Source organism: Chrysochloris asiatica, unplaced genomic scaffold, assembly GCF_000296735.1.
Source record: "Chrysochloris asiatica unplaced genomic scaffold, ChrAsi1.0 scaffold00004, whole genome shotgun sequence".
NCBI classification, from domain to species: Eukaryota; Metazoa; Chordata; class Mammalia; order Afrosoricida; family Chrysochloridae; genus Chrysochloris; species Chrysochloris asiatica.
This window is the reverse complement of record NW_006408522.1, coordinates 30,174,855-30,183,468: the sequence shown is the minus strand read 5'-3', so window position 1 is coordinate 30,183,468 and position 8,614 is coordinate 30,174,855. Positions and strand designations below refer to the sequence as shown.

Sequence of the window (8,614 nt, the reverse complement as noted above, 5' to 3'; positions counted from 1 at the left end):
CTGCAATATGCAGATGATACAACCTTGCTTGCTGAAAATGAAGAGGACTTAAAACATTTGCTGATGAAGATCAAAGAGCACAGCCTTCGGTATGGATTACATCTCAATGTAAAGAAAACAAAAATAATTACATAAGTTTCTTCAAGTTTAAACTGACCTTGTTGTCTTTAGACCTCAAACTATTGCCATTTCAATCAGTATCCACTAATTCTACTTCGAAAGTGAGTTTTGCATTTGGTGTAATTTTGGCACCAGGCTGTCCTTATGGTTCAATCTCTAGTTACGCCTTTTCTCCCTTATAGTCAAGAATGCTTTATCCCATCCTCTGAGGACTTTGCCAACTCCAAACTTAAATCTTAAAGATTTGGCATTTTTCTTCATCTTGGAGCTTGTTTGAATATTAGTATCAAAAACAGTTCCATCCTGTAGTGTTCCTGTGTACCAACAGTGAACAACATCTCCCTGTTTAGGAAAGTTGGTTTTGTCTCCCTTTTTAAGAATATATTTTGTATATTTTGCTGGATCCTCTTCAAGATCCTCTTCTGATTTGGTTTCTTTAGGTTTGTCATCATTAATCTTTACATTTTTTCACCTGCTGTGACACCCTCCTTATACTTTCAGTACTTTTGAAATGTTTAGTTTCCAAAAGATGGTTATAGGCTGTAACCAAATGGTCCTTGTTAGCTGTTTTGGCCACATTTTTAATATTTCCTAGTAGCTTATGTTCTGCAAGAAACGAATCTGAACCATGTTCCTGCTGAAACTTGCTAATGCCTGTTTGGGGCAGCTGCTCACTGCACAGTTGTTCCACAGTTCATGCCTGCTGTGGAACGTTCCGCTGCCTCAGCTCTACTGAGCTAGCCCGCCTGGCTCGGCATCACACTGCCCCTGGGGCTGGGGAATGAATCTTGTCTAACAACTATTTGACAATTTTCTCTGCTTTTTATTGTCTCTTTCTGTTCTGGAATTCCAGTCACTTGCAAATTATTCCTTTTCAGAGTATCCCACATAATAACTCTTATGATTTCTTTGGATCTTTTATTTTTCTAATCATTCTTTTAGCACACTAGTATTGAGAGATTTATCTTCAAGCTCACTAATTTGGGCTTCCATTGCTTGGAATCTACTCCTTTGCCCTTTCAATGTATTGTCTGTTTCTGGAATCTTCTGGATTTCTAATTGCAAGTTTTGTATTCTTTCAAAATTTGCATTTATTTGTGTGTTTGTTCTTGTAGTGTTTTCCTAAATTCTTCTAAAATGTTTTTCTGTGTTCTCCGTGCATCTCTCCATCTTTCTGTCATTCCTTTGGAAGTACCTAAATATCATTTAAAAAAATTCTTTTTCTGTTAGTCCCATTACTTTTTCTTCCTTCGAATTATTTTCTGGCTGTGTGTCTTGGTTATTTATTTGAGACATTATCGCTTGTTTCTTAGTGTGAGCCAGAATTTCCTGTTGTCTCTTGGACATTGTGGAGTTTGTGAAATTTTATTTAATTGATGATTGTATGGTGATTTGTTCTTAGACTTTCACCAGCTGTCGCCTATGGGTGTAGTCAGATAATGGAAGCCGGGTACTGTTCTTTGTTGGCTGTTTATGCAACTCCATTTAGGCTGGGTTTGGCTAGCATTGGCTGCTGTTTATTGTTGATCAGGTGGTATAGGGGCTGGTATTGGCTCTTGCCCAGTGGGTGGAACTGCAAATGGTATGGTTGTGACTGAGCTGTATAGGTGAGGTTGCTGTCTCCTATCAGCTGGAAGAACACTTCCTCCCTCTACTACATACATACACATAGCAGGGGAAAAACCAGAGTAAACAAACAAGTAACCAACAATGAAAAGAAAAAATAATAAAGGAGAAGAAATAAAAACAGGTAGCAGCCAGAACAAAAAGAATACAATAACTAAAAAGAGAAAAAAGTTACAGGAAAATGGAGCTATAAAAGAAAAAAATAAGAGAGAAAATAAAAGGAACATCTAAGCACTGAGAAAAACCAGGGGCAGGGGATATGAGAAAAGAAAGTAATAAAGAAAGATTACATGGGGTAAAAAAAGAAAAGGGGAACTGAGAGACAAAAGAAAAAAAACAAAAAACAAAAGTGCAGATAGAAAGGATAAAATTTGACAAGAATGGAAAGAGAAGAAGAAGGAGGAGAAAGAATAAACAAAACAGGAAATAACAAAAGGAAAAAAAACCCAAACAAACCAAAAACAGGAGAAGAGAAAACTCTGGGGAGCTCCTGCAAGCCAAGCAGCTTACCAGGTGGCTGTGGGAGGGGTGTGACAGAGGAGTTCCTGGCCCTAAATGAAGTTCCTTTCAGAGCACTCAATGCAGAAGTAGTTTGTGGTTTCCTTTTATAGAGGAATTTCAGTGTCTGTTAGGACTATAGGGAATCTGGGGGGCACAGTGACTTGTTAAATGTTGGTTTGGTGACTTTGTAGGTTCTGTAGGTCTGGAGCTAAACCTGCCTGAACCCAGGTATCAAAGCAGTGTCTCACACTGGCATGTCTACCAACCATGTGACTCTGAGCTTCCAGAGAACAGGGTCCCCTGCATTGGGAGTGGATGAGGGTGGAAGCTGGCCTCACAAAAGGGAAGTTTGTGAATTGAATAAATCTACTCTTGTTCCTTTGGACTGCAGAGCTGACCAAAAGTCTGATTCATGTTTCTTCATTTTGTATTGTTAGGTTTTCTTATTATGTGTGGTTTTGAGCAGATATGACCAACAGTGCTGGGATTTAAATCTCTAAACTGAATATCTGATGACTACAAAAAGATACCTGTCTGACACTTTGGAAATCTAGACTTGAAGTATTCACTGATCCTGATACTTGTTAAGACTCTTCGTGACCTTAATTTTGAGTCTCATTATCCTCATCTGTACCGTGGAGTGCTTATGTTATTTATCTCACAGGATTGTTATGAAGCTCAAATGAGATAACCGCTATGAAAACCTTTAAAAATTATAAGCACTATTATAATCAAATATGAAAGATTATTATTTTATTAGTCCAACGAACAAAAAGATACTACTGTCCATTGACCACAGGGTGGGACTCTCTGTCATATTTCCCTTTTCTGTCTTCTCCATTTGTACGCACACACACATGCACGCACGCACACACTCTCACATAATCTGAGACTGCCAGTCAGTCCTCCCATCCCCAGAGCAACAGTTTGTACTGATGTGTTTTCTGATTCCAATAATCTACTGTGGTTTTCATTTGCATTTACTTTGTATTTTCCTGATAACTAATACCATAGAAAGTCCCTTCTCCCTTCCAGTCAGTCCTCTTCCCTTCCCCCAAAGCTAACCACTGTTATGGTGAATTTCTACCATAGATAATTTCCCCTGTTCTATCTATAACTTTATGCAGAGTCCTGGTGTGGCACCATAGGATAAGTAAAGGACTGTTAATTGAAAGGTCAGTGGTTCAAACCCACCAGCTGCTCCTTGGAACCCTTATACAGAGTCACTATGAGTTGGAATTGACTCAAATGCACTTAACAATACTAACTTTATGTAAAAGGAACCACGCAGTGTACACTTTTTTGAGTGTGTACGACTTTTTACACTCAGCATAATGATTTTGAACTCCATCTATGGTATTGTGTTTAACACTAATTTATTCTTTTCAGAAGAAACTTTGTGACACAGTAAAGACTTTCGTTTATTTCAGCTTTTTTTTCATGTAATTTCTATGTTGCAAATTCCAATCTATTCTTCACATTGTTATCATCCATTTGTTAATCAATTTCTTAGTACAGTGTTAGGACTGTGGAATTTTGGATCTTTAGGTTTTTGTTCCATCACATGTCTGTTAGTTCATCATATCGAGGTGGCTTGTGTGTTGCTGTGATGTCAGAAGCTGTGCCACTGATACATCAAATACCAGCAGGGTCATCTTTGGTGGACAAATTAAGGGGAGCTTCCAGATCAAGACACACTAGGAAGGAGGAGTTTATCTATTTGTAAGGGATTAGCCACAAAAAACAATTGTAAGCATCCATTAATAATCATAACATGGGATCTATGAATTCCAGGAAAATTGAAAGTAGTCAAAATACAATGAAACTCAGAAAGATTGATATCCTAGGTACCAGTGAGGTGAAATGGGCTCTTACTGGTCATTTTGTGAGAGACAATCATATGGTCTATTATGCCAAGAGTAACAAATTGAAGGGGGATAGCATCATAGTGATAAAAGGAACATTTCATGATCTATCTTGAAGTACAATGCTGTCAGAGATAGAACAATATCCATACATCTACAAAGAAGACAGTTCATATGGCTATTTTCAAATTTATGCAACAATCATGAATGCCAGAAATTCGAGCTGGGTTCAGAAGAGGATGTGGAACAAGGAATATTTTAGCAGATATCAGATGAAACTTGGATAAAAGCAATGAAAATACCAGGGAGAAGTGTGCCTTTCTTTCATTAACTATGCAAAGGCATTCGATTGTGTGGATCATAACAAACCATGGATAACTTTGTGAAAAATGGGAATTGGAGGAAGACTCATTAATAATTGCTTGCTGAAAGCAAAGAACTTGCTGATGAAGATAAGTACTACCATCTTCAATATGGATTATGATGTGAGTGTTGGGCAATAACTAAGGAAAACTGAAGAAGAATCCATAACCTTGAATTATTATATTGATGGAGAATATTAAGTAAACCATAGTTTGCCAGAAGAACAAAAAAAATTTGTCTTGAAAAAAGTACAACCAGAATGCTCCTTAGAAGTGAGGATGGAGAGACTTTGTCTCATGTACTTTGGGCATGTTTTCAGGAAGGACCAGTTCCTGGAGAAGTGCACCATGCTTGGCAAAGTTCAAGGGTCAGTTAAAAAGAAGGAAGATCCTCAAGCAGATGGATTGATGGGCTAAAATCTAGCAAGCATTGTGAAGATGGTGCAGGATTGGGCAGTGTTTTGTTCAGTTGTACAGAGTTGCTCTGAGTCACAAATGATGTGATGGCACCTAACACAGCAAAGTTTTGTTTATTTTTGTATTTTATCACATTCACGGAGTTACCTTAGAGTTCCTTGGAGGCTGTACCATTTTAGAATTATTCTTTCTTCCAAAGCATATCTACATTGCCATCTTAATACTAGCTGGTTTGCGTAAATGTGTATTTATCCAAATGTCCTATTTGCCCTACACTTACCAGGTGACATCAATTTGACTCCAACCCATGTATAACAGAGTGGAACTGTGCCTGATATTTTGGAAGTAGATCTCCAGTTCTTTCTTTTGAGATGCCTCTGGGTAGACTTGAACCTCTAACTTTTAGCAGCCAAGAAAGTTAACTGTTTGCACCACTCAGGATCTCCTACCTGATATTATATATTTGCTTATGAATTACTCAAATTAACAGTTTAGAATACCTATTTTGTTGTTGTCAAGCGCTGTAGAGTCAGTTCCAATTCATAGTGACCCTGAATAGGGTTTCCAAGGAGCAGCTGGTGAGCTTGAACCACTGACCTTGAGTTCAAACTGACTTTGCAGTTCAGAGCATTAACCTAGTGTGCCACACCAATACTTCTACTGTTGTTGTTGTTGTTAAGTGCTGTCGAGTCGATTCCGACCCATAGTGACCCTATACAGGGTTTCCAAGGAGCAGCATGTGAGCTTGAACCGCCGATCTTGCAGTTCAAACGGCATTGCAGTCTGGCGCATTAACCCACAGCGCCACACCAGGACTCCAGTACTTCTACTAGCTCCTAGAAAATTCATTAGAATTATTAATGTTATTTGGGGAAATACTTCAGATATAGAAGGAAGCCATGTCTTTCTCTATTCCTCCCCCCCACCCCTTGTTGTGTTTGAGTTTGAAGATGAGTCTGGAAGTTGTAGAGGTGTGCATCTGCCTTTCTGGCTGAAAGAAAGAATAGAAATGCACAAAGAAACCAAAGTGAGTTTATGCTGTTCAGAAGAATAACGTTCATACAATCGGCAGATGCCATGCTCCATTTGAAAGCCAAATGGAGTGCCATCCCCACTGCTAATAATTAAAGTTTCTGAAGAAGAGGAAGCTTGTGGTATAGTGTCTCCCCACTTTTACTGAGAACACATTCTGCTCTAGCATATATCTCAGCATGTCCTTATCCCCTTTTTACATTCCCCAAACAAGGGTTGCCTTGGGTTAGAACTGTTGAATCAATTCTGCCAGCATTCCCTTTGCTACATGCTCCTCATCCTTTGCTCCTCTGTGCAAGTTTCCCCTGCAGCGCCTCCATGTATTATTCAGAATTCAAACAAAGAAACAGAACCAGTAGGAGAGCTATATTTAGGGATTTACTGCAAATAATTACATGATAGTGAAGAATAGCAAGGCAAGTTCAAAATTTGTATGGTAGACATTCAGGAAAGACAGACTGGAACTCTTGGCATAAGCTGGAACTGTTATCTATAGAGGGATTCCTTCTTCAGAATAACCTCATTTGTGCTCAGAAGGTCTTTCCACTGATTATATCCAGATTATCTAGGAACATCTCCCTTACCCATCCACTACCATTGAATTGATTCCAAGTCATAGCAACCTCTTATAGGGTTTCTGAGGCTGTAAATCTTTATAGGAGCAGAAAGCCTCCTCTCTTTCCCACAGATTAGTTGGTGGGTTTGAACTATAGACCTTGTGGTAAAAAAGTTCTGTGCTTATTCTACAGTGCTACCAAGGCACTGAAGAAAAAATTCAAGCCTCAAGGATTCTATGGGCAAAATATTGAATGATGAAGGAAGCATCTAAAGAAGATGGAAGAAATACACAGGATCATTGTACCCAAAAGAAATGGTCAATGCTCAATAATTTCCAGAGACAGCATCTGATCAAGAATTGATAATATTGAAGGAAGCAGTCCAAGTGGCACTGAAGGCATTGGTGAAAAACATGTCTCCAGGAATTGATGGAATACCAATGGGCTCAAACATAACAACAATTGTGAGGATGGGTCAGGACCGAGCAGTGTTTCATTCCATTATGCTATGAGTTGTTATGAGTCAGACAGAACCTACTTGACAGTACCTAATGACAACATTGTTATTTGTTGTTAAGTGCTGTCGAGTTAGTTCTGACTCATAGCAACCCTGTATAGGGTTTCCAAGGAACATCTGGTGAGTTTGAACAGCTGACCTTGTGGTTCAAAGCAACCTTGCAGTCCAGCACATTAACCCACAGTGCCAACATAGCCTAGCCAAAAGGAACCTTGGTGATGCAGTGGTTTAAAAGCCTGGCTGCTAACTGAAAAGTTGACAGTTCGAACACACCAGTCACTCCACTCAAAAAAGATGTGGCAATCTGCTTCTGTTAAGATTTACAACCTTGGAAATCCTATGGGGCAGTTCCAGTCTGTCGTATAGGGTACAGGGTTGTTGTTGTTAGGTGCCATAAAGTTGGTACCGACTCATAGTGACCCTATGCACGCCAGAATGAAACACTGTCTGGTCCTGGGCCAACCTCACAATTGTTGCTACGCCTGACCCCATTGATGTTGCCATTTTGCCAATCCATCTCACTGAGGGTCTTCCTCTTTTTCTCTGACCCTCCACCTTACCAAACATCATATCCTCCAGTGACTGGTCCCTCCTGACAATGTGTACAAAGTATGAGACACGAAGTTTGGCCATCCTGGCCTCCAAGGAGCACTCTGGCTGCACTTCTTCCAACACACATCTGTTTGTTCTTTTGGCAGCCATGGCAATTTCAATATTCTCCTTCAATACCATAACTCAAAAGCATCAATTCTTCTATGGTCTTCTGTATTCACTGTCCAGCTTTTACATGCATATGAGGTTACTGAAAATACCATGGCTGAGGTCAGGTGCACCTTAAATAAAAATTGACAAGGTCCGTGAGTTTGTTTTTTTCTTTTTATTCTATAAACTAGCCAAATTGATCTATAAAACTGATGACCACACCCCATTTCTGATAGTATTTTGCTTTTGTATACTGGTTTAACTGGTAACCAAAATGTTCACTAATGGAAGCTGAATGTAGATATCTTCAGAGCCAAAGGAATGAAACAATAAATGAAATAAAAATAGCTAAGGCATATGTGAGTTGGGGTGGAGTATTTGTAAGAATGAAAACTTGTATCTACTCAAAAGGTAAGGCCTGCTCACAGTGTGGTCACTCCTTCTCATTGCCCCACATTTCCCCTTAAATCTCCTGGGATATCAACCACTCTTAATTTTTTATGTTATCTCCACATAGTCCATTATCTTTTGTTGAAGATAATTCAAAAACAGCTGCAACCATACATCGACACTGAGCTGCCAGATAGTCAAGCCTGATTCAGAAGACAATGTGAAACTAGGGATATCATTGCTGTTGTCAGATGGATCTTGGATGAAAGCAGAGAATAGAAATATGTTTATTTGTGCTTTATTGACTATGCAAAGGCTTTCAACTGTGTGGATCGTGACAAATTATGATTAAGAGTGCATTCCAGAATACTTATTTGTGCTCATGAGGAACCTGTGCACAGACAAAGAGGCAATCATTCTTAGAACAAGGAAATACCGAAAGATTTAAAATCAGCAAAGGTGTGCACCAGGGTGTATTTTTCCACCACATGTATTCAATCTGTATGCTAAACAAATAATCTGAGA

General features: G+C 39.1%; 1 pseudogene; it reads right to left on the bottom strand.

Annotated features, from left to right (window-relative positions):
* Positions 1–190: 190 nt before the first annotated feature.
* The window catches only part of LOC102822485, a 35,903-nt pseudogene continuing 27,479 nt past the window's right edge, over positions 191–8,614 (bottom strand).